Here is a 25,451-nt window from a genome sequence, read left to right on the forward strand (position 1 = left end):
AAAAATTAAGTAGTTTTTATTTTTGCACGGACTTTTCAAACGACCCTCGTAATGATATAGGTTAATAACTAAAATAAATATATAATCTCTTCTGATTTTATCTATGTAACTCGCTAGTGGTGTGCGAGACAGAAACGCAAGTGAAGTCGAAATCTCTACACTAAACAGATTCATCTACTTCTGGTGATGGATTGAATTCCGAATCCGGTTCATGCATGCTACGAAGAATAGACTAAAAGATTTTAGTCTGTACTGAGGACCTAACCACATTTTCAATGTATGTATGTGTAATTTAAGACACTTGACAGTCGAGGAAGTCGTTGGAGTCTTTAAATTTCACTTAATGATTTCAACCAAATTTTCCCATTAAAATTAAAACCTAAAACAAATATTGATATATTAATAAAAGAGGCATTTAAAAAAAAAATTAATTGCAGTAAACTCAAAACCTGGACGTAAACAGGGTTTTACAAGTTGCAGGCTAACTGACACCAATCAGAACCAGTTATTAAAATATTAATTGTCCACCTGATACGTTCCAAAGGTAAATTAGTTTTAAAATAATTATTTACTCCTACAGATAAATGGTACTTTTTATAATTATTGTACATACAAAAATAAATGCATTCGAGATGTGTACAAAACAGATCAAAAGTTCACCATGCTAATTTATGGAGAATAATTTCTGCATTTAATTGATATTTATTAACAACAATTTATATTTAAACAAATGAATACAATCTTTTATTCCAAAGCCATATTTAGCTTCAAGTACACATCCTACATCAGCTTCATACAAGTTACAGACACACATAAAATAGAATCCTGGGCAAAGAAGTGGCGGATTAAAATGAACCCACAGAAATGGCAGCATGCCACGTTTACTTTCCGGCGGGGCTCCTGTCCAGCTGTCCTCTTCAACAGCAATCCTCTTCCTTGTACAGATCTGGGTGCGCTACCTTGTGCTCTACGTAGACAAACGACTCACGGTGGAACCCACACACTAGACTTAAAAGACAAGCAATGACAAAACATGCGAAACTACTTTACAGACTTCTTGGACGACGCTCCAAATTACCTTTTGAACTCAAACGATGAATATACAGTACTATCCACAAACCTATGTGGACTTACGGACTAGAGCTGTGGGGTTCAGCCAAACCTACAAACGTACGGACGGTTCAAACATTTCAGTCAAAACTCCTCCGACAGATAGCTGATGCTCCTTTCTACGGTGACTAACCTCACTCTTTACACCAACCTCAACATTCCCTTCATAGACCAACTCACCAAGACTAAATATCAAAAATTCCATACTGCTCTCCCTACTTGCTCAAATCCTCTTGTACTGTCTCTCGCCTCCTCTGACATCCCTAACAATACTCCTCGCCGACTGAATCGCCAGTGGCCCCGCGACTTCCTTACAGTCTGAAGAACTAAATCTCTCCTCTCTCCCACTCATATTCTCCTCCTCACATTCCCCTCTCTCCTGTAGAGAGTGCTCCCGCTGGGTAGCTTCTCTCCTCCTGCTCTTCCCGCTCCAGTTCATCTCATTCACCTCGACTAAAGCTGATGGGTAGTTAATACACTTTCAGCCTCCTCTAAATCATTAAAAATTAAAGTTTTTATAATTATCCTCTACGATGTAGACCTGAGGACTGATCTCAAAGGCTGATATAAAGTTGAAGAACCACTTTGGGCGTACCCATTACTTACTAAAAATATCTTAAAACACCTAATTTAGGAAATAAAAAAATACTGAACGCTGAGAATTGCCTGGAAACAATGTTTTCTCTATATATTTTGATGATAACCATGTTGAAATGTAGAACCTCCTTACGAAATGATTCTTTTACCTCTTTGGAGAAGAAGGGATTTGGCAGAATTACTGTTTTCATTTTTATTTATAGGTCTACAGTTAGTTTTTACGCTCTCCAATAGTCCCTTTAAAAATCCTTTCGTAGTACAAAATAAGAATATCTTTTGAAAAAGAGTGGGCTTAAAGTAGTGAAAAACAAAAAAATTGCTTTATACTCTGTGGAATGATGTAAATTACTTTCCCAACAGTTGTGTACCAGCAAGGGAAAAATAAAAAAAAAACAGGACAGTCTTTTATATCGAAAAATTAAGCTTTACAAAGGGGCAGTGATCCTTCAGTTAGTGGCCACCAGTAGCAGCAGCTGTAGTTTTGCAAGGGATCTGAGTTTGTGGGCTATCTGTAATAACTTTTAAGTCCAGTTAAAAATTGTTCTGCAGTACACTCAATTATACACTCAAAAAGTCTGGTGTAAACACAAGAGACTTTCTATTATCTTAGTTTGCGTAAATAACCGTTCTTCTTACATATAGTGTAATTTGTACAATACAAAAAAATTGCAGTTTATTACATGTTCAAATTTGAAAGTACAAATTGCGAGAAAAATCGGTAAAATTACAGAAAATATGTTCACTGAGATACATTTCCAGTCAAATAATAATCTTGAGATTTTGAATTTCATGCTAATAATTAATTCTAGTTACATTTTTTGAAACGTGATAAGTCCATAAATTTCATTTTCAAGAAAAGCCGTTCGCTCAGAAAAGCCTTTTTTTTGTTCTTCAAATATTCTCTCGGGAAAATGTTTTTTTAGAATTAGTTTCATGAACAATAACTACAGCAAGTTTATAGAAAATTGAAGCAGACATTTTTTTTGAAATAATCGATTTAGTAAAGTGGCATCTAAACCCTGCATTGTTTCATTTGAGAAGTTGTGCTTACCTCACATTCTACAAACACAAACCTGACCAATTTGTAAAAATACTTTTTCTAATTCAGGGTACAAAAATAATTTAATATTTTCTCAATTTTTTTTTTACTTTTTTTTTATTGGTATCAGTGTTTACAGTATTAACCAATCAACAACTTGTATTTGTGTTTAGCAATATCTGGCTGGTAGGTTTTTAAATACTGTAATTTTTAATAAATTCTACCAAAGAAGAATACACGAGGATATTATTTGAAAATATTATCTCCTTAAAATAGAGGGGAACAGTGCAATATCTTGTCATCTCATTGAAAAACTTTTCCCTTTCTTTTTTGGTAATTTGGGCAAACCATAACTATGTGTTCAAAATCCTCCGTCTCATTACATCTCCTACAAAGAGGAGAGACCAATTTACTTATTCTAAACAAATATAACTTATAAATACCATGGTTTTGCTCGCATTCTATTTATTATGGTAACAATTCTTTTGCCAAAATAACCATCTTTAAACCATACTCTATGGTTAACCTGTAGTACCATGGTTTTGTAAAATAAGCCCTTATCCGAATTTTCGAATTTCCACTGCCATTTTTCCATGATTTTTCTTGTTACCCAGCCCTTTACATCTGATGGTGGAAGAGGGATCGCTAAGTACTCACCAGAACTACTGGCCTTCTTTTCTCAATCTTTTCTCAATTATTATTATTATTAATTTTTTTTTTTTTTTTTTTTTTGGCGCATCAACAGCTGAGGTTATTAGCGCTTGGAGCTTTTTTCAGTGCACTGCCGGCCTCCGGACAGTGTTCTCTCGTTACAGACAACACTACCCATCACCGGACAGTGAGCTGTAAGAAGCTCCTAGGAAGAGAAAATCTAAGGGTTAGCAGCTGGATTCGAACCCGGGACCTCCGCGTGGGAATCGAGTACGTTAACCACATGGCTAATCTCTCCCCTATTATTATTATTATTTATTTATTTATTCATTTATTTTTTATTTTGAATGATTTAAGGTGCGTCAACATCTAAGGTTATTGGCGCCTGGAGCTTTTTTCAGTGCACTGCCGGCCTACGGACAGTGTTCTCTCGTTACAGACTGTCCATCACCGGATAGTGGGCTGTAAGAAGCTCCTAGGAAAAGAAAATTTAAGGGTCAGCAGCTGGATTCGAACCCGGGACCTCCGCGTGGGAATCCAATACCTAACCGCATAGCTAATCCCTTCCCTATTAGTTTATTGTAATATAAGTGTAATTTAAATCTTGCAATTATTTTTCAATTTTGGTGTTAAAATTAATCTCTCTCTTTTCTTTAGTTTTTATTGATCTATTGCTTTTCTTGCACAGTTTTTCTTGTTTATTTACTCAATCACGTATTTCTAACATTTATAAATTTCATAATCAGTTTCCACAAGGTCTTGATGAAGAAGAGTACAAAGTTACTCGAAACGTCGGGCACTATCGAAAAACTTTTGAAGGCTTTCTTTAGCTGTTCCCTGAGCCTCTTTCCTGTTTAAAGCAGAAGTATTAGGAGTTAGTAAAAGAAAAGTTATTCTTGCCTACTGCTAAATTCCTATTTGTTAACTTTTATTTATAAGGTAATATCATTTACATGTGGAATCCATTACAATAGCCAATATTGTGGCACTATTATGCTAATAGCCATTACAATGTGTACGCGTAAATTAACATTCACTGTGTGTTCTTCATAGTCAGTGCATTTGCATTAAATAGATTCTAATTTTAAATACAATCCCGATTTTAATTATATTTATTACTTTCTCTCAAATTTATTACTCATTAAATATTTATATTATTCACCTTGAGGCTTGTTTCAAATTTTTTCTATATTCTGTTTCAACATGAATTCCACCATGATGGAGGTAACCAACTCCATTGCGATAAGCGACAGGTTACAAAGAATTGCTAAAGGAAAGCCAGAAAACTTACCTTATTCTTCCTTAGCACTCGTATAGACTTCAGGGCAGTTATGATCAACTACGAATTGGATGGATTTGTAAAAGCTAAGAGATAGCGCTCGCATAATCTGTGAAAAGATGGAAATGGATTCAATCATTTACCTTTAAACAGTTAAGCGTGTATAACATGTATACACGTCAAACCAAATCTCTATTACGGTGCGTTCAACGTCTATACTCGTGAAAAATATAAACTTGCCATTAATTATAAAAACTCCAAATTTTATTAAAATACAATAAGAATATTATTTGGTGGGAAGTTTCCTTTATCTTACCAATAGAACTGCGGTGGGAGTCAGCCAAATGATAAGTGGTTGGTACATGTTTGGTCTCCGCATTAGAGATTGGGAATTACGCACACAAATAGAAGCTCTCAACCCTTGTGCAATGCCGTTTTTACCTTAGAGGTTCAGACCTCAGTACGAGCATGATTTCATTTTGCACAGAATTCAAAGCTCTTCTCTTCCTTGTAAAAGCTCTTGCATCCCTAGTTAACTAGAGCAATGCATACGTGAAGCGGTGCAAGATTTTGAAATGCACAGAAGCCCCAGAGATTGTAGAAAAAGTCGCTTGCAGTGACTATTACGGACGTTGTAAACTTTTGGTTGTTTTGCCCTGCTCCGTTCGGCGTGTATACACGTCATTGTCTGATTTTAGTTCCGCTCACTGTGGGGGGGGGGGGGGTTAAAAATTAAATTCCACGCTTAACTGGTTAAGCTGGCAATGGCGCCACGGTAGCCGAGCGATTAGAAGCGAGACCTGTAAAGCTAATATGTATTGCGGTACTGGGTTCGATTCCCGGTCTTAAGCCTTGGATTTTATTTAATGGTTAATAAAAGAAATTTACAGTAAAGTATATTTGCTAGTCGCTTCCGTCCACTACACCTAATTTGGTAGTTGGACGTAAAGCCCGCCTGAAAAAATAGGTAATTACTTTACTTTTTTAAGCTGGCAAATTTTAGATTGTACCTCCCTGGTAGAGGCCATAAGTGGAAGCCAAATTCTTTACATGAACTTAATGAATCATAATTCTTCGAATAGAAAAAAGTCCAATAAAATGAAATCCAATCATGGCGCTACTGCGGGTAAAATCAACCATCTACATTATTCATCACTACGTGTAACCGCAGTTTTTTATGTATACATTATTAAACCGTTGAAAACTAAGACCCAGAGAGCCCAGAGCTGTAGAAGCACATGGAAATACGAGGTCTGTAAATTAAGTAATGAGATTGATTTTTTAAAAAAAAAATTATTCAAAAAGAATTACAATTCCTATATTGTCACCTTCAAAATAACTTCCTTCAGAAGCCACACAGCGCTGGAGACGTTTCTTCCACTCCTCATAGCAGTGCTCGAACTCCGATACTGGAATGAGTTCCCTTGAGGTGATTTTTCAACTTCGGGAAGAGAAAAAAATCACAAGGACTCAAGTCAGGCGAATAAGGAGGCTGAAGAGCCACAGGAATGTTTTTACTGGCCAAAAACTCGTTTTATTGAAATTGCTGTGTGACAAGGAGCTTTATCGTGATGCAACACCCACTTGTAGAAGGTCCAGTCTCAAATTCTCGTGACCTCTGCAAATTTAAGGCAACATCCTTACTTGTGAAGAATGATGATAGTCAAGAAAATTTAAGCAATCAGATCCGATTGAACGTCATAATTTTAATAATACAAAAGCACGATTGTTAATTAAACCCTGATTTATTTTTATTTATCAATCTCTGCAATAAATATTTTAGTCGCAATTATAAAGTAATTTATGTTCAAATAGTTAGTATATTTATAATATTGTGGAGTATAAAAACTGACCTAGTGTGAAATCACTTTTATGGTGGAACTATTATGTGCTAGGTAGACCGTAAAATATTAGAATAAACTAGTGAATCTTTTAATTTTCTTTGCATTATGAACAAAAACAAAAGAGTCTTCTGATCAGTAAATAATACTGCAAAAAAAAGAATCTTTTTTACGCTTGGCTGCAACAAAAAGAGAAATAATGACGAAAGAACGTAATAATATGGATTTTACAATTTGCAGCACAAAAACTAAAGTTGCTCTAAATGATTACAAAGAAAAACTGTACTTTATTTTACTTTTTCTTTTTCTATTTATATTGAAATTTAAAATGAATAAATGGAATTGTAAAGTTAAGTTGAAGAGGCGCCTCTCCAGTTAGAATATTGAGTTACTGGCAAGCAAGAGCGCCTTGACGCCCACTTTAGCCTCTGAATTATGGCCCACTCTCAGAAATGTGGGCTGTTATATGGGGACCATGTATGTATATATTTGTTTGTGTTGGAACCTTCAACACCAAACGTTCAAAAAAGCCCTTTCAAAGATTTTTCTTTTATTTTTTTTACATTCTGTTTGTGTGTTAGTTGTAGTCTCCGTGCATTTAACCATTTGATGCCCTTGGAAATATGTATAGGGTCGAGGGGACACATTTGAACAGAATTTACATTTTCTGTTACAGAGTGCACAGAATCGTATTATTGAACCTTTTCATTTTGTTTTCTACAATTTTCAAGTCTTCCTAACAGATCTATATCAATAAACAGTTGGTACATTACATACATATCTGTATTTTTTAAATTTAAAAATGTTGTGTCCAATGTTAATATCTGCCCCACTGATGGGGTAGCTTTGAACACAATACAAAATAGAAAGAAATGATATTACTTTACTCTGAATCTACCTTCTATCAGTTATTTCTCTCACTACTACATTACTTTCTCTTTTAAACCACTGAAATCTAGTTCAAAAATCAAGAACAACTCAATTCGGGATGTTGTACCCGAAGTGTGATGGGTTTAGGAAGTTTGAACAAAATATTCGGTTTGTTGCGCTTCTTAATGTAGTAGGTTCGGACCACTTTCCCCTTCTCTGCGATTAAACAAAAAACAAAGTCACAAACTTGCAGGTCAGTAGGGCACATTTTAACTGTGATGTTGAAATGTGTCCCCTCTCCTTCCATAAGAGAAAATGTAATATCCAACACTTTTTTTGCAAGCAAATAGACTTTTGTAAATACTTGATTTAAAAATACGAATTCCAAATGGTAATATGGACTAACAATACTTACACCTTGTCCACTACAATCTTCACAATGCAACAAAAATTTTACACTAAATATAATATAACATTTCTCAATTCTGACTTTACAAACAATGAAAACGAAGGGAAACTCTGTGAATTGTACAACAGGTCTACCACCAAAATATGGAGAAAATTACCAATCATAAATGTTTTAAATATTTGGCGAGAAATTAAAACTGTTCAAAGGTGCCCCTCTCTCCGCTACTTCAAAATTATATATTTTTTTTTGTTTAAATGAATGCGAATGTGAAATAAATGCGTGGGGCCCTTTACCATTAACAGACAGGATTCAATGTTTTCTCCAATTAATGATTATGATTTTTGCTGTTATTTTAAAACTGTCCGGTAGGACAGTTGTATAAGGGTTGACCATCAAAAACTGCACGAAAAAGCGTAACGTTGAAAAACACCCAACTTTGATATTTCAATTTAGTTGATGGTGCGATTTGAAATTAGTGATCAGTTTAATTCATTGAAAATTGTACACCCTTTTATTAAAGAACCTATTATGGTCCGCTTATCAAAAGCTTCAGTTCAATGGCAAAGGTTTCGCAAACGCCCTAGATATTAGAGTGATGAGCTAAAATATTATATACATATATATATCTTTCATCTAGACCAGGTGTATTGGATGTCTGTAAAAGTATTGCTTTTGAATTAAGGGTGAACTATGAAAAGGTCACAGTACAATCAGTAGATGTGCAACGAAGGGTACTATATAATTATTTTATTACGCTTTGATTTTGAGATTTGTGGTTTTTGCGTATTAGTATAGTTTTAGGAAAATCCCCAGTTCGAATCCCGCTTATGCAGGCATTCTTATTACTTAAAAAATCATAATACCTTTTTTTTTAATAAAGTGTAGTCATACGCGGGATTCGAACTGGAGATCTCCCACTTACAAACCCACGCTCTTGACCAAAACCCACCTATCCTTGGCAAGATATTCTCACCGTAATCATAGGTCAAGAAGTCTTGCATACTGGGTGCATTAAAATGATGTGATGATTGCTTTTATTAGATGATAAAACAAATTTATCCTGATTCACCCACAACCATTACACTATAATACATGTTTTAAAATCTTCAATTATTATTATTTTTTTACTTTGCGTCACAAAGATAACATTTTTTGCAGTCAGAGGACCTCCAAAAACGTGTATTTCTGGTGGAAAATTAATATCGAAAACCGTTCACGAGTTGATAAAATAGTAACTTTGATCTTAAATATCTCAACTAATATTAAGGATATCGAAACGGGGTTAACCTCATTTTTCACAGTTTTTTTATGGAGTTTACATAATCATTGCCAAAACCAGTGGTCCTTATGAAACCCTGATCAGGTTTTTGGCCGTAACTCCGCCAAAAAATGAAGATACATTATCGGGGGTGGAAAATTTGAAAACTAGATAAAAAAAACATATAGTTTACCTTGTGGGTTTTTTTCAAAATTCCGCTTTCCTAAAAAGTTATTAGCGATTGGTGCGTTTTAAATGGATCACCCTGTATATAGGGACAAATTTTAGTTTTATATAGTACTACTACTATAGTAGTTTTAACTTGCAAGATTGGTAAAGGAGAACATAAACATAATTTGATGCTAGCTCCTACTTAGCCTGCATTCTATGAGTGATTTGCATTGTATAGTAGATACCGTACAATTTACAAGCAGTAACTACTTATGCAAACATGTGTTGCATGCTGAATGCCATCTATTCTGCACGTCTATCTATGCAGTATGCACTGGTACAATGAATTCGGTATTATTTCGGTACGGTGCGATGTCGATATAACTAGATAATGCAGCTAGTTTTGTGAAGGATGGTAGTTTTGTCATTTCTCATTTAAACTGAAAAGAATAGAAAGAATTGTTCTGCCAAAAACATAAATACCATAATTCTAAATGTAGAATAAATGCTTCAGTAATAACCTGAGCGTACAACATTTTAGTGGTACCAAAAAAAATTTAGAAGAGAAATTCAAGTGCATTTGAGGCCTCTGAAGTTCTTAATCCGACTCAAAAAGTTCCATTTTCTTACTTATATCTGATGAACTCACTAAGACCAAAAATATCAAAAAGCTGTTCCCCGAAAAGATGTGCGATAATCTTTTGGTGTTTGTTGTTTGTATGATCGTCACGAGACGAAGATTTGTTAAATTTAAACGAACCTAACTAATAAAATCTAGAAAACTACTAACTGTTTATTAGTTAGAAGAGGTATGAGTTGTTCTGTTTATCCAAATAAACGTTAAATCACATTAAATCCAAATAAACGATGGGCTAATGATCATTAATAATTTAGCAGTTCCTTTCTTTAAATGCCAATCTTAAATGCAATTGCTGTCCTCGGGAAGGAACTTTATCATTTCTCCAAGAATCTTAGATTTAAAAATTCAAAACATTCGCGACTACATCAAAGTGTTTCTAATTCATCTATCTACACTTAATCTTAAGCTGAATCTTCGTGTAATCAATGTAAATTTAAATTGAATTAAGTGTTTTTAAAAATATAGTTTAAAATATTTACAATTTAAGTTTCTAATTCAGGCATTTAAGTTCAACCAGCTTTATAAGTGTACGCATTTATTTTGTAAGTTTACTTAGTTCCATTAAATATTAAATAACTGTTTTAACTGTTGTTTGAGAAAAGGGCTAGCCTTAGTCCCTTTATATATATGTAAATATGTTTTGGGACACTTTGCACGTGCAAAGTTATCGCGAAGTACGAGAATAATTTAAGAGAAATTAGAGGCCAAACTTTACTGCTTATAGCTACTTAGCGAACTTGGCAAGGATAGTCGCTTTTCAATTCTATAGAATTATTTACATCATCACCTTATATCTATTATTTCTTCTTGTTCTCCTCCAGTATAATAGAGAACACAAAATATTGACCCAATTGTTGATGGAGGTTGCATTAAGTAAGTTTTATAATGGCCGCTTAAATTTGTTATTAATTTGTCCTCTTAGTAATTCAACGTAGTGTTTGCTTTTTTTTATTCTTATATGTTTGACAAACAATGTATTTCAGTTATTTTACATGTCCTGTTAAAATAAAAAAGAGCTACTCTCAACCATAATATCCAACGGCCGGACGTTACTAATTGTGTTCCAGTGGATAGATTCTAGTTTACAGAACTCAGCTTCATGTTTATTTAGCGATTCACGGGGATATACAATCCATTTTGAAACGGTGATGGTGTAGAGATATCGTTCGCTTTATTCCTCCGTCCACACTTGCCAACGCCTATTCTGCATTTCACTGATATTTAGTTTCGTAAAAGCGTCCACTATTAGTTGATCCACTTTTAATTAATCCACTGATATTGTTTTATTCATGAATTTGGACAACAAAATTACATCATCAGTGACGTACATTTAATTTATATTTGGCGTTGGAATTTTTTATCTAAAAATTAAACTACGTGTTTGTTATTTACGTATGCGTACAGAACGAAATTGAATTGGATGTCTTCATAAAAGTTTGTTTTGTTTTTAGAGTGCATGACTGCTAAAGTCCTCTGCACCGGATACATACTACTTCTTATTGACGTATGGTTTGTCTTTACTGGCAGTTTACATTCCAGTTGTAACATAAAATTTTTAAAAATAACCCGTTCACGTCAATAAATAAATGCTAGCTTACCTAGAAATACAACCAAACTGAACTAAAAGAATCCTAAACCCAAAACTAATCAACAGATTCACTCACCCAAGTACTTGATATACAGGGTGACCAAAGTTATATGCTCCACCCACTTTTTTTTTTAAACGGCGGGAAATTTTGAAAAAATAAAAAACACGTATTTAATCATTTTTAGTCTAGTTTATTTTCAGTGATTGACCCATTTTTTTAAACCCGAGATATAGTTATCTCGAGATAACTTTTTTTTTTTCAAATGGAACGTTATATTTTTTTCCGCATATTTTTATAGTATTTGAGCTCCTAAAAATAATCTGTTCAAACTGGGCACAATCAACAGATAGGCAAGCCAAAACTCTGGACTCCCACGCTTTGCTTATAGCAGCACTTACGAGGGTCGTTTGAAAAGTCCGTGCAAAGTCAGAGAGATAGCACTACTGGCGCGTATCGAGGTTATGTTTAGTTAGTAGCATCTCTTGGAAGAACACACACCAAGTTTCAGCCAGATCGGTCTATTTCTTTGTGTTTGGCATTCGTTTGAATCGAGGAAGTCGAGTGATTTTCAAAAAATGGACGAAAAAGAATTTCGTGTGTTGATTAAACACTACTTTATGAAAGGCAAAACGCCTCAGGAGACTAAAGAGAAGCTTGATAAACATTATAGTGACTCTGCACCTTCGATTAGAACAGTTTATAAGTGGTTTCAAAATTTTCAGAGTGGCCATATAGGCACAAGTGACGCTGAACGTTCTGGACGCCCTGTTGAGGTTACTACTCCAGAAATCATTGATAAAATCCATGATATGGTGATGGATAACAGAAGAGTGAAGGTGCGTGAGATTGCTAGTGCTGTGGGCATCTGGAATGAACGGGTACATAATATTTTGCATCAACATTTGGACATGACAAAGCTATCCGCAAGATGGGTGCCGCGATTGCTCACGCTTGACCAAAAACGAAATCGTGTGAAGTGTTGCAAGGACGGTTTGCAGCTGTTCCAGAAGAATCCGCAGGACTTTAAGCGTCGTTTCGTCACTGTGGATGAAACATGGATACATCACTACACTCCTGAGACCAAAGAACAATCTAAACAATGGGTTACCAAGGGGGAATCTGCGCCAAAAAAAGGGCGAAGACCGTTCCTTCGGCCGGAAAGATTATGGCGACTGTCTTTTGGGATTCGCAAGGAATAATCCTCATCGACTTTCTGGAAAAGGGTAAAACTATTACAGGTGCTATTATTACAACTATTATTCATCGTTATTGGATCGTTTGAAAACCGAGCTGCAAGAAAAACGCCCACGATTGGCCCACAAAAAGGTCCTTTTCCATCACGACAACACACCAGCTCACACCTTAGCAGTTGTGGTCGCAAAATTAATGGAAATAGGGTTCCAACTCGTTTCATATCCCCCCTATTCTCTAGACTTGGCTCCCTCGGACTACTATTTGTTCCCCAATATGAAGAAATGGCTGGCGGGAAAAATATTTTATTCAAACGAGGAGGTGATTGCAGAAACGAATGGCTATTTTTCAGACTTGGACAAATCCTATTATTCGGAAGGGATCAACAAACTAGAGCAGCGTTGGACGAAGTGTATAAGCCTAAAAGGAGACTATGTTGAAAAATAAAAAAGGTTTACCCCAAAAAATTAAGTAGTTTTTATTTTTGCACGGACTTTTCAAACGACCCTCGTATAGTGGCGAAGTCAAGATCTAGGCAGGCTAGAGTTATTCGACGTTCAGGTCGTTTTTTTCTACAAACGTTTGGTGTGGAGTTTTAGGAAATCACCTCATCGGCCCATACTACCTTAACTGGTGCAAGGTATCTAACGTTTTTTAAGGAGACATTTTGCCAGTTCTGCTTGAAGATGTTCCTCTACAACGTCGGCTAGATATGTATTTTCAACAAGATGGTTGCCTGGCACATAATGTGAGAGTTGTTCGAGACAGAAATTTCCATGAAAAGTGCTTAGGGACTCATTGTCTCATCCAGTGGCCACGATATCTATAAAATAAAGTGTGCAGTAACCTTAATCCCGTGGCTTCAGTCGAAGATCTGGAACGTCGAATAACTCTAACCTGCCTAGATCTTGGCTTGAGTAAGAAATAATCCAAGAATGGGATCCTTAATTGTGGTTAAACTGATTATTTTAACGTTTAACTCCATTATAATCTGTATGATGGTAACACATGTATTTTGAACTCCTCAGAAGAGCTTATTCTTAATTTACAATTTTTAATTTAGCGCTCAAATTAAATAGAATTTATAAAAGAGTTATTTTATTTCAAGGTTTATTTTTTCAATACTTAAACTGGAGTTAAGAGCATTACATTCGAAAACTATTATTTATTCTTCTCTTTTGAGAGGGAAGATAATTCAATGTAAGCTTCTTTTCCTAATTTGCTAACATTAAAATACCCATTGAGGAAAGAAAACCCAAAAGTACCATATAAAGAATATCATAAAGTGAAATAACTAGAAACTGCATTAACCTGGCTAAATATTTAATTTATTTTATCCATTAAAGCGATTACTTTATATGATCTTTGCCAAAATTACTTTATTATTATTTATCTTATACTTTATTTTCAGAGTTACTGTTAATGGAAGTTTCATATAATGTTGGAATGTTGGTTTATATAGTCTTACTCTGTATTTTGTCTTTTCTTTCATAAATTATTATTGAACAACCATGTTAAACTAATGATTGAAAACCATAAAACATTTTTAGATTTATGGAAAACAAAAATAATAAATATTTATTTACATAATAGCATCGTTGTTTCTACTTGAATTTTCTCAAATGGCTGGAATATAACAATGCTTTAAAAGTTTGTAATGATATTCTATAGTGTGTAGGTAACTCGCTAGATGGTACTGGCTGTGCTCTGCACATACAACTTTATGCACATATGAGGAAGGAGGGGTTGGCTTGCTGCACGATGTTATATCTCGCCGCAAACAACGGCACGCTACTACAATTACCATCACGTAAAGTTCTTGTAAAAGCTAAACTTTTTGTGTGCAACTTTTTCTTTTTAAAAGGTTTCTGATTCTTAACTTTTAATATTCATTTATAATATGCAAATTACATGGCATTTATAAAGTGTTTTTTTTTTTTATTTCAAATATTTAAATTGGAATTGAAGTTAATATTGAATTTAGAAAACTTTTTTAATATTATCTTCTTCTTTTATTGAGAGGCAGATCTTCAGTTACAAATACCATTAAAGTTGGTGGTGGACAAAACGCTGATATGGCATAACCAGTAACTGTATTAACCAGGCTGAAGATTTGATTCATTAAGCCGAAATTTGCATACGTGTGAGAGATGTAAATGAGAGTTTGAAAGTGGTTTTGATCGATAAAATTACTGAACGTTAGACCCAGATTTGGAAATGTATTTCTGTACGGTTTAAAATAACATTACGTGTACGCTATAATTTTTGTTTCAAAAATTTCCTTGTAAAATCAATTTTGGGATAATTGTAAGAGAGTAGGCTTCCCACAATATTCTGAAAATCTCAAAATTCTGAAAAAAAATCTTTGACAATGTGGTACATCCATTTAGCGGTTTTTAAAAGTATTTGACTAGGAATGCTGATTTTAAGTTTTTAAGTTCTTTTTTGTCATAGTGTAAGCAAATTAACATTTAGAAGTGCGTTGTTAAGTTCTGTTTTGTCATAGTGTAAGCAAATTAACATTTAGAAGTGCGTTGTTAAGTTCTGTTTTGTCATAGTGTAAGCAAATTAACATTTAGAAGTGCGTTGTTCAGTTCTGTTTTGTCATAGTGTAAGCAAATTAACATTTAGAAATGCGATGTTAAGTTCTGTTTTGCCATAATACTGCAAATTAACATTTAGAAGTGCGTTGTTAAGTTCCGTTTTTTTCAGTGAATTGAAAATTAAATAATATACGTTTAAAGAAACGGCCTAAGTTAGAATCTAGAGCATTATACAGTTGTAAGAAAACGTCATATTTGTTACACCAACTTTTTCTCTACTAAACCGTATTTGTTTGTATCAAGAAGAACTGTAGATGGTAAACAAACCGCATTCGTTTGTTTAAGAGTTCGTAGAAAGAGAAGATGATGATGGGACTGAATCATCACACATGCACGAGATTCTTGGTAATGTTGGGTATATCCCCTTAAGGATGGTGGGTGGCTAGTAAATCTGCCGATCAAAGCGTATTGCAACCTTTTAAGTAAGCTAGCTGTTTACATTTGCCCTTATTGCCCACAGATTGTTAATCAAACAACCAAAATCAATGTGTAGACCATGTCTACATTTTGTTGAGAATTGTTTACAATGTCCATACCAATTGGGGGTACAGCTTTACATGGTTTTCTGTTATATATATTTCTATAAATTCTTGAATTTATCTGTTTCTGCAATTCGAATGTTTTTAAAGTAAAAATGTAAAGCTTAATATTTTAAGCAGTTATTACGTCCAACTACCTAACAAACATAATTTACTTTCAAAAGTTCTCAAATTAACTATTAAATAAAATCCAAGGCCTAGACCAGGAATCGAACCCAATATCACAATACATTTTATAACTTAATCGGTCTCGCCTCTAACCACTCGACTACCGTGACGCCTTTGATAATACATCATGTAATATGCAAATTCTTTAACTTTTATAAATTATAATGTAACAAGATATTTAAAAATTATACTTATCGCATTTATTTTGGTAAAAAGATTGCCGAAGTTTGGACTTCGGAATAATGTAACCATTAGGCGGAGGTAAAATTTCTTGGTCTCTATTTTGGAAGGAACAGTAGTTTCATATTTCTTACGATGTACCAAGGCACGTTTCCCGAGGTGAGTTAGTTTTGAATTGTTCTAGTATTTAGTGGAGTAATGCTGTCCTAAAGATGTAATAAAGTAACTTTAAAGGAATCATATTTAATTAATGTGGAACGCTTCTAGGTGAATTTAAGTGTCGTACCTATTTAATACGTTATCATCGGACTTGATCGTTGGTCCCCATTTTTGACGCGTTCTATCCTAAAGATTGCTCAAAATCTAAGTCCTTATTTAATACTAGTCGTAATCTTTCTGCTTAAAAAAAATATAAAAAGTACATCCAGGGCCTGATATTGTTAAACATAACATAATACGAGTATATCACAAGATATTGTAAAGACCTTTATTTCTATCTTCCCAGTAAGAACAAGGATTGTAATCTTTACTAATTTTACAAAATAAGATTTTTTAAAACGTTTTTGCTGTGGTCCGTTTGTTTGGAATCAGAATATCGCAAAAACGGTGGAAAAAAAAGAATATCTTAAACTTGGTAGATTTCTTTGGTAATCACTTTACATTACTACATTCTCTTGTAATATCATGGAGTAATATTGAATTCTGTCTTAAAAATTCTGACTTTAAACAATCAAAAATGTGATAATTGGACTTAGGGCAAGTGTCATATGTTTGGTTAATGTACTGTGTTTCTTTGAATAAAATATGTGCGAATAAATGGTCCATTGTTGGTGACAAAATGTAAAAAAAAACACTTCTTTTTTTTAAAAAAACGATCTGTGGAACACCAAAATTCTCATGATTTAACGTTTCACATTAAAAATAGCTTTGGGAAATGTATGTCGCTTGTAAAATTTAGCGGCTTTAGTTCGCGGTTAACAGGGTAAATAAATTACTTTTTGTTTTTGTTGTATATATATATGTATATATAGATAACATTGTGGGTTGAATCATTTTAAGAGGGAGGAAATATTTCCATTTTTGTTTCTCTGTTATCTTTTTTTAAATTTTTTTTTATTTTGCCGCGCATATATATGGGTATATCGATTTGGCATAACCAGCCGGGGGGGACCGCTCGCTTTCAACTGATATTTGGTGCCCAGAATTGTTATTCTAGCGATATTTACTTTTTAAACTTTTAACTTTCAAATAGTCTTCAGCTATTAAAAATCATTCAATCTATTAAGTTAATTCTTCTTTTTTGTGTTTTTTTTTAGAGTAAAGTAAATACACAGCGCTCGAATCAAATCTTTGAAACTTAATTTCAATTAAGTTTTCATACTTGGCTGACTTTAAGAAAACATTCGATTTTAAAGGCCGTTAATATCCGCTTTTTTAATCTACTGAGAAAAGTTTGATGGTCGATATTGACATTAATATAAAAGATTTACTGCTTTACTTTTCGAATAAACTTATTTTACAATACTGAAGGCGAACTAATAGAAGTATGACATTATCGGTAACATAATTGTCGCGTAAATAGTTTAATTGTTAATCATTCAAAATACTTTTTCTACAGTAGCAGATCAGAATATAGCTTCTTCGTAGTTTCTCCTATAGAAGGTTTTAGGCTGCTACAGCAGGATCTTCAGGAATATTCTTAATATTGTAAAGTTTTTGTCCTTTTACTAAAAACTTTAACAATGGCTGCCACTAGTTAATTTAATTTATGTGGGTTTGATAAATAATAAAACTCGCTAAACTTATAAGTAGTCTGATTTATTAACACATTAACATCACTAACATTAACATTTACGAGGGTCGTTTGAAAAGTCCGTGCAAAGTCAGAGAGATAGCACTACTGGCGCGTATCGAGGTTATGTTTAGTTAGTAGCATCTCTTGGAAGAACACACACCAAGTTTCAGCCAGATCGGTCTATTTCTTTGTGTTTGGCATTCGTTTGAATCGAGGAAGTCGAGTGATTTTCAAAAAATGGACGAAAAAGAATTTCGTGTGTTGATTAAACACTACTTTATGAAAGGCAAAACGCCTCAGGAGACTAAAGAGAAGCTTGATAAACATTATGGTGACTCTGCACCTTCGATTAGAACAGTTTATAAGTGGTTTCGAAATTTTCGGAGTGGCCATATGGGCACAAGTGACGCTGAACGTTCTGGACGCCCTGTTGAGGTTACTACTCCAGAAATCATTGATAAAATCCATGATATGGTGATGGATGACAGAAGAGTGAAGGTGGCTGAGATTGCTAGTGCTGTGGGCATCTGGAATGAACGGGTACATAATATTTTGCATCATAATATTTTGCACCGCGATTGCTCACGCTTGACTAAAAACGAAATCGTGTGATGTGTTGCAAGGACGGTTTGCAGCTGTTCCAGAAGAATCCGCAGGACTTTAAGCGTCGTTTCGTCACTGTGGATCACCCTCGGACTACTATTTGTTCTCCAATATGAAGAAATGGCTGGCGGGAAAAAGATTTTATTCAAACGAGGAGGTGATTGCAGAAACGAATGGCTATTTTTCAGACTTGGACAAATCCTATTATTCGGAAGGGATCAACAAACTAGAGCAGCGTTGGACGAAGTGTATAAGCCTAAAAGGAGACTATGTTGAAAAATAAAAAAGGTTTACCCCAAAAAATTAAGTAGTTTTTATTTTTGCACGGACTTTTCAAACGACCCTCGTACTAGCAACTAACGCTATTCATTACAGTTACCATTTACAACAGTCACAACAGTTTACTGTTACTTACTCACTACGTAACGCCACCAAAGCTGTCCCACTGACTGCTGGTCCGCACTAACAAAGCTCTACTCACTAACTGACTACCGGCCCAAATGGCTAACTCTGAAGCACTCCGCAACACTGACTCTCTCGAACTGTCACTTCCAAAGTGTCTCTCCAAACTGACTCTCAAAGACTGACTCCAGCTGTGTCGGCCTCCCTTTAACTGCGACTCCCCCACTCCAACTGCGACTGCCCCTTTCCAACTCCGTATGTCTCACTCCCACCTGCCACTCACTGGCTGGGGAAAACGCATACTGCCACCACCCCAACTGGGGCCGCTCCCTTAGCTTGCTTTTACACAGGGGTGGACCGTTACAGGCTACGGTCACTAAACTCCTAGAACAATCTAGCCCTTTCTTTTCCAGCTCAGGTAAACCTTGCCTTTTGTTTACCCAGTGGTGGCCCGTTACCGACTTTGGTCGCTCAACCCCTAGAACAATCTAGGCCTTTCTTCTCTCCTCAGGTCAACTTCGTTACAATATTATGACTCTTCAGAGCTGATTTCAGGCTGATTCTAGGCTGCAATATACGGGAAGATTTGCTTCTGAAGCAGCTTTACTAATGGCCAAGTAAATCTGCTTACCAGGATTGGCCTCTTATATCATCTAGAAGTCGTTGATCATTAAAAAATACGGTTTTTGTTTTTTTAAATTTTTTGTTGGGATTTACCACTGCAACGGTTGTTGTAACAAGCAGATATGGTACCTGATAAAAAAAAATAAAAGAAAATCACGAGTGGAGAAGGCACTCAGTGGTGTCACTCCAGTAACGTGCTTTGCTATACTGCTCTCACGATAAGAGTAGATCACGAGGCCATCTTCTCTTCAATCTCCTTAGAGGATTACCTGGTAATTTGGAGGAAGATAGGTGTACTATGAGAGGGTTAAGATGAGCTGCTGTAGAGTGGAATGAAATTTGAGAAAACGAGTGTTAGCATGTTCTGTAATGAAAGGGATTTTGAGGTGATTATGGATAGTGTGAGGTTAGATACATAGAACGGAGCGTTTTTGTTCTTTATTTTTCTTTCTGAAGGTAGTTGACGTTTTTGTTGCAAAGATAAATAAAATTTGTTAAAAGATTATATTCAGTATAATAATCACTCTTTATCTGGTCTAAAATTTTTAAGAGAGACTGCAGATTATGGAACTTATGCTATGGTCAAAAATTACCAAAACTTTTACTGAGTTGACTTCGAAATAGTGAAACTTTCGCCTTACATGAAACCAAGTCTCTTCTTTACAAGAAATGGCTCATCGTTTGGTCTGAAACCATTCTACCAGAAGAGAGAGAATGTTAGAGAAAGAGAGAAATAATGAGTTAATAAAAATGTTCAGTCAGTTTCAGTAATTTATTGTACACTCTTAAGTTACTTGTTCGTACGTGACAGCCATAATTAAACTGTGGATTCAGTGGTTCTAAAATATTTTAACTTCCCTTCGATTGGTAAGGGTTTACCTCGAAAAGAAGCTAGGCTGAACTCATCAATCTTCCTTCTTTTAGTAAACCTTACCACTGAAGACTTCTGTAAGCTTACGCCTAGCTTTTACTTGATCATACCATTACGATGGAAAGGATATTGCCACCTGTTAGGTCTTTTTTTTTTTATTCAGTTCTTTTAAATCATGTTTTACTTTTATAGATATTAATTAAAAATTTGTACGGCAACAATTAAATTCTTTGCTGTAAGCAAAATTTGGTACTTTGTTCAAAATATTTTATAATTACTTGGAGATTTATAAAAACTTACAATCCTCTTTTTCTTAGCAATAACAATTTCAGATAAAATTAAAAAAAAGTAAAATAAATCGCCTATTTTTTCAGGCGGGCTTAACGTCCAACTACCATTTACTAGGTGTCGTGGACGGAGGCGACTAGCAAACGTACTTTACTCTTTCTCAATTAACCATTAAATAAAATCCAAGGCCAAGACCGTGAATCGAACCCAGTACCACAATGCAACCCGCTCGGCTACCGTGGCGCCTACAATTTCAGATAATTGAATATAAATTGAAATTGCTTAATGTTGGCATAGTTAATAAATTTGTTGATAGCATTGTGCATATTTAATGTTCAATTACCATTATTATTGTACAGTCATTAAGGCTGCATATAAAGTGACACTTAAAAGAGAGCTAATCTTATAAGTCTCCTTTATCTTTATTGCAGACTTTTTTGTGATTCTGTGATTTCTATTCTTGTTTGAAATTTTCTTGTAAAATTTTGATTGTGAGATTTTTTGTAGTCATAACAATAATTCTTGTCCGTAGAGTTACATAGAATTTCTTGCAGACTTTCTGTTTATTAGTTGGAACCTTGAGGCTGGCCCATTAGTATACGAGGGTTGGCTGAAAAGTAATGCACACATGATTGCCGAGCGCGAACGAAGAGCTTCAAAAAGCACGCGAGGTGGCATTTGGAAGTCACATTTCCACTTATTACGTATGCGCAGTTTGAACTCGCTACGTTCAGCCAGTGTATTTTTAGACGCCAAAGTATGGACACGTGTCCTGGTACTATGTCACTGCGAGATAAACAGCGTGCTGTTATCGACTTTCTTGTGATAGGGGACGAATCATGGGTCCATCATTACGACCCAGAAGAGAAAAGGCAGAGCACTGAATATCGACATGCGTCTTCTCCTCGGCCGAAAAAGTTCAAAATACAATCGTCCGCAGAAAAAAAATTCTTAAAATTCTTAAAATTCCGGTAAATTCTTCTCGGTACGTACAGACTCTAAGAAACCTCCGACGTTGAGATTGAAAGTGTTAGAGGCAGCTTGGCACCAATAATCTTATAACACGACAACGCTCGTCCTCACGCGGCGAAACTGCAGAGGCTCTGGAAAAACTGAAGTTTGAACCAATTCCACACCCTCCTTATTCCCCGGATCTTGCCTACCGCGATTTGTATTTGTTTCCTCTTCTCAAGAGAGATCTCAAGAGTAATCACTACTCCTCAGACGATGAGGTGAAGGCAGCTGTCCAGTCCTGGATTCAAGAAAAATCAAAAGAATTCTTCAGTGACGGAATGGAAAAACTTGTTTCACGTTGGGAGAAATGTACTAGCGTTAATGTTGACTACATTAAAAAGTAATACATAATTGTGAAGCTTAAGAATTGTACTTTAATACACTTTCTGTCCGAACTTGATAACTCTTTTCTTTCCCCCTCTCCTAGCATGTGTGCATTTCTTTTCAGCCAACCCTCGTAGAAAGAGATCCTTTTGCTCTAACGTTTACCCAAAATCAATCGGTAAAATCGCTAACGTTCTAGCAGCATGACTATTCATGCGATCTAACCAGATTTTTTGAATTTATAGAATGTTTTAACTACAAGGGAAAAATGAATGTTTAAAATTGTACTTTAAAAATGTTCCTAAGTAAACTTCTTGCTACAAGCACCTATGCATTCATTAAATACAATAACTATCATTATTAATTGCATAAACTGCACTTAGTGAAACTCGAGTGATTGGTCATCCAAGATTTTGTTTTCATTTACTAAACTTCATTATATGAAACTCTCCAGCATTTATTTACTACTTTATTACTTTTAAACGCCAAAAGGTTTTTGCGATTCTTCATTAAAAGCACAGAAAAACTTTGCTTTTAATTTGTGAATCAGTAGTCGGAAACTTCCGTTATAGGAAGGAACTAAAATTGTGTAAAGTAATTGATTGACTTTAGCAAGTTTTCACGTTTCACTCTTACCAATTGCTTTTAACAAAACAGTGTTGCCACTTCTTTTAAAGCTTTCGTACTTTTACAATTGGCATTCTTATCTGTTCTCTGGTCAAACTTGTAAAGAATTCCCTCTGCACATAGAAGATAAACTCACGTATCTTTTAATTTTTTTGTTTTAACACGGTTTGAACTTTTTTAGTATTAACTTTTGTGAATTTTTAATAGGTATTTATCGACTTAATTTTATTGCCTTACTATGAAATTTTACAAAGAAAAGGTTTTTATGGACTTAAATTTAACAGTAGTTTCGCTGTAGATTAAGCCATTCTACTAATCTTCTTTATTTTCGACACATCTCATTTGTTTTCTTTGTTAGGTTGGTTAAAAAAAAATAGCAATACTATTTCTAGATATTGATTTTGCTTTTGGAATTATTTGAGAAAGAACGTACACGGAACTACGTAGCTCCAGACAGAGAACCTTGTGGATCCAATTCCAAACATTAAGATGTGACGCCATTGAATCCGTAGACATTCATTCAAGATTAAGTTTCTTCCTCTATTCTAGTAACCTGAATGGATTCACGAAGAGCATCACGGATTAGAGTTTGGAGCGGATAGATTTTTAGGTTGGGTACTTACCCAATTTTGGGCCGTCAGGCTAGTTCAGGTTGTTCTCGTTCAGCTAGAATATGAACTCGAGTTCGTGTAGCGAGAACCTGGCAGCTGTTTCCGAAGGACGGATCCCCCTTTCTTTAGTAGAAATGGGACTTCCCTAGGACCAGCATTTGGGGACATACAAGCTCATCCCAATAGTGCTTGCTAGACAAGGCAAACTCACCTCCTAGTTTGCCCATTGGTAGTAGGAATTGACCAGTTCTGGGATCGAGGAATCGTGCTGATTATGTATGTTTTTCTTGTAGTTTCAGTTAGGTCCAAAAACTTCTTCACTAGCTACAGATGAATTCAGCCCTTGAAGGAGACTCCACTTGGAGGAGATGAAGGTCTTTAAATTCATTTCTAGTTTATACGAGATCTCTGGCAATTAGCGGCTAGAGGAGTCTATTCGCAAAAAGGACTGGTGAGAAGTTCTGGATCTTGGCGAGAATTATTCTTTTAGATCGTCATAATAAGCCTCTACTCTTTACAGGATAGAATTGAATTACCCTGTCAGAAACAGGAAGAAATGGACTCCCTGATCGCTGGCGATACAATCGCTAGGGTACGGTATGAGATCTTTTGCATGTTGAAACAGAAGAAGATCATATCACAAAAGCGACTAGTGGATAGAAACCTGGACCTCGTAAAAAGGAGTCTAGTAGACTTTTTTAAAGGTTTTGTACAATAAATCTCTTCGGTTACAGGAGCCACCTTGTGTATAGATAATACTCTCATTTTAAGACATCATTTGGTTTTACTAAAGTCAGGTTCCTAGGCAATGAATAAATAAACTTTATTCAGTGAATTTTAGTACCTAAAATCAGTAACGTAGACAACTTGTAAAAGTTTTAAAGAAAATGACAGACAATGCATTTCCCACCCGTTTTTATGAAAATAGTACCTACATACGGCTTTACCTAGATTGCAATCTTCTGAATTAAAATGTTGCTAGATAGTGTCCTTTTCCTTAGGATGCAGTTTAAACAAAGCTTATCTTAATAGTAATGACTCCTGTATGTAGCGAGTGGACGGTGGCTAAAAATAGTTTCTACCAAGTTAAGATAACTCTGCAACATTCTTTAAATGCTAGAGCATTTTTTTATGAAGTTTTACGCGAAAGCACTGCCTTGTTTTTACTGAAAACTTTGAGAGCATTTTTCTTTCTAGCAATTAAGAAAACATTCCTTGCTTTATTAACTTGCAATAGTAGATCGGCCTGATCGCATTTTAATGTCAACTTTTATTTACTGGTGGTTTTAGAATACAGAAAAATTACAAATTACTTGAAAAGTGTCTGAATTAAATCTAAATGTTACTTACTCTACAGGTAAAAGTAGACGATTAATTCCTACAACTTGCTTGCTTGAAAAAATAAGTAAAATTTTAGGACCGCATTTTATGATCGAAAATTGGGGAATAGAGCCTCCCTGTCCACTTTAATCCAAAAGTTCGTGTCGCATTCATTGGTGATACTTATTTAATTGTATTCAGTTACATTAAATTGTATTTTTAAATGTTTAAACCACTCTTTTAGTTTTATTAAATTGTTACATTACAGTTTTAAGAGTTAATCCATTCATGCCCAACCCTTACATATAAAAGTAGCTACAGTTCATTTATTTTTTATTGTTAAGACTAAGTAATGTATAATATCTTTATGCAGTACAATGCTTAAAAACTAGGCTTAGCAACGGGTTTTAGCATGTCCACAAAGAATCAGAACGTATAATATTATATAATATAGGATTTCTCCATTTCCTGGATAATGTCCTGGCTTTATACCTCATGATTTATCCGAAGTAAACATGATATATACTAAGCCAGTGGCACATTAATACTTATAAATCATAGAAATAAGTACATACATATATGTGTAACTATATACTATGTGTAAGTGTGGGTTTTATACATATTTATTACCTTTTTTTCATTTTTTAAAGTATTATTTCTTGACAATAGATTTTCTTTGTAGCTTTTCAAATGTTCTTTATCTCCTTTTTTAGGAAGAAAATATGGAGCAAGTTTTATTAGGGATCCGTGATCCTATTTACGTCTTGAAATAGTTTATAAAGTTAGAAATTATTGTAGCAATTTACTAGAATTGTAAACAGAATTCGCCGTACCCTT

The 25,451-nt window shown here is 34.8% G+C and overlaps 1 protein-coding gene and 1 long non-coding RNA gene across 16 annotated transcripts in view; one reads left to right on the forward strand and one right to left on the reverse strand.

Moving 5' to 3' along the window:
• The window catches only part of CASK (peripheral plasma membrane protein CASK), an 820,695-nt gene that overhangs the window by 161,288 nt on the left and 633,956 nt on the right, over window positions 1-25,451 (forward strand). The window lies entirely within an intron of this gene.
• Window positions 4,045-6,290, reverse strand: LOC141458049 (uncharacterized). The gene is made up of 3 exons (XR_012460728.1): window positions 6,005-6,290; window positions 4,689-4,785; window positions 4,045-4,247 (listed from the first exon to the last, which is right to left on the reverse strand). It is a non-coding gene; the product is annotated as an uncharacterized lncRNA (long non-coding RNA).

This window comes from Rhodnius prolixus, unplaced genomic scaffold (assembly GCF_049639745.1).
Source record: "Rhodnius prolixus isolate KJV_2025 unplaced genomic scaffold, Rpr scaffold_5, whole genome shotgun sequence".
Taxonomy (NCBI): domain Eukaryota; kingdom Metazoa; phylum Arthropoda; class Insecta; order Hemiptera; family Reduviidae; genus Rhodnius; species Rhodnius prolixus.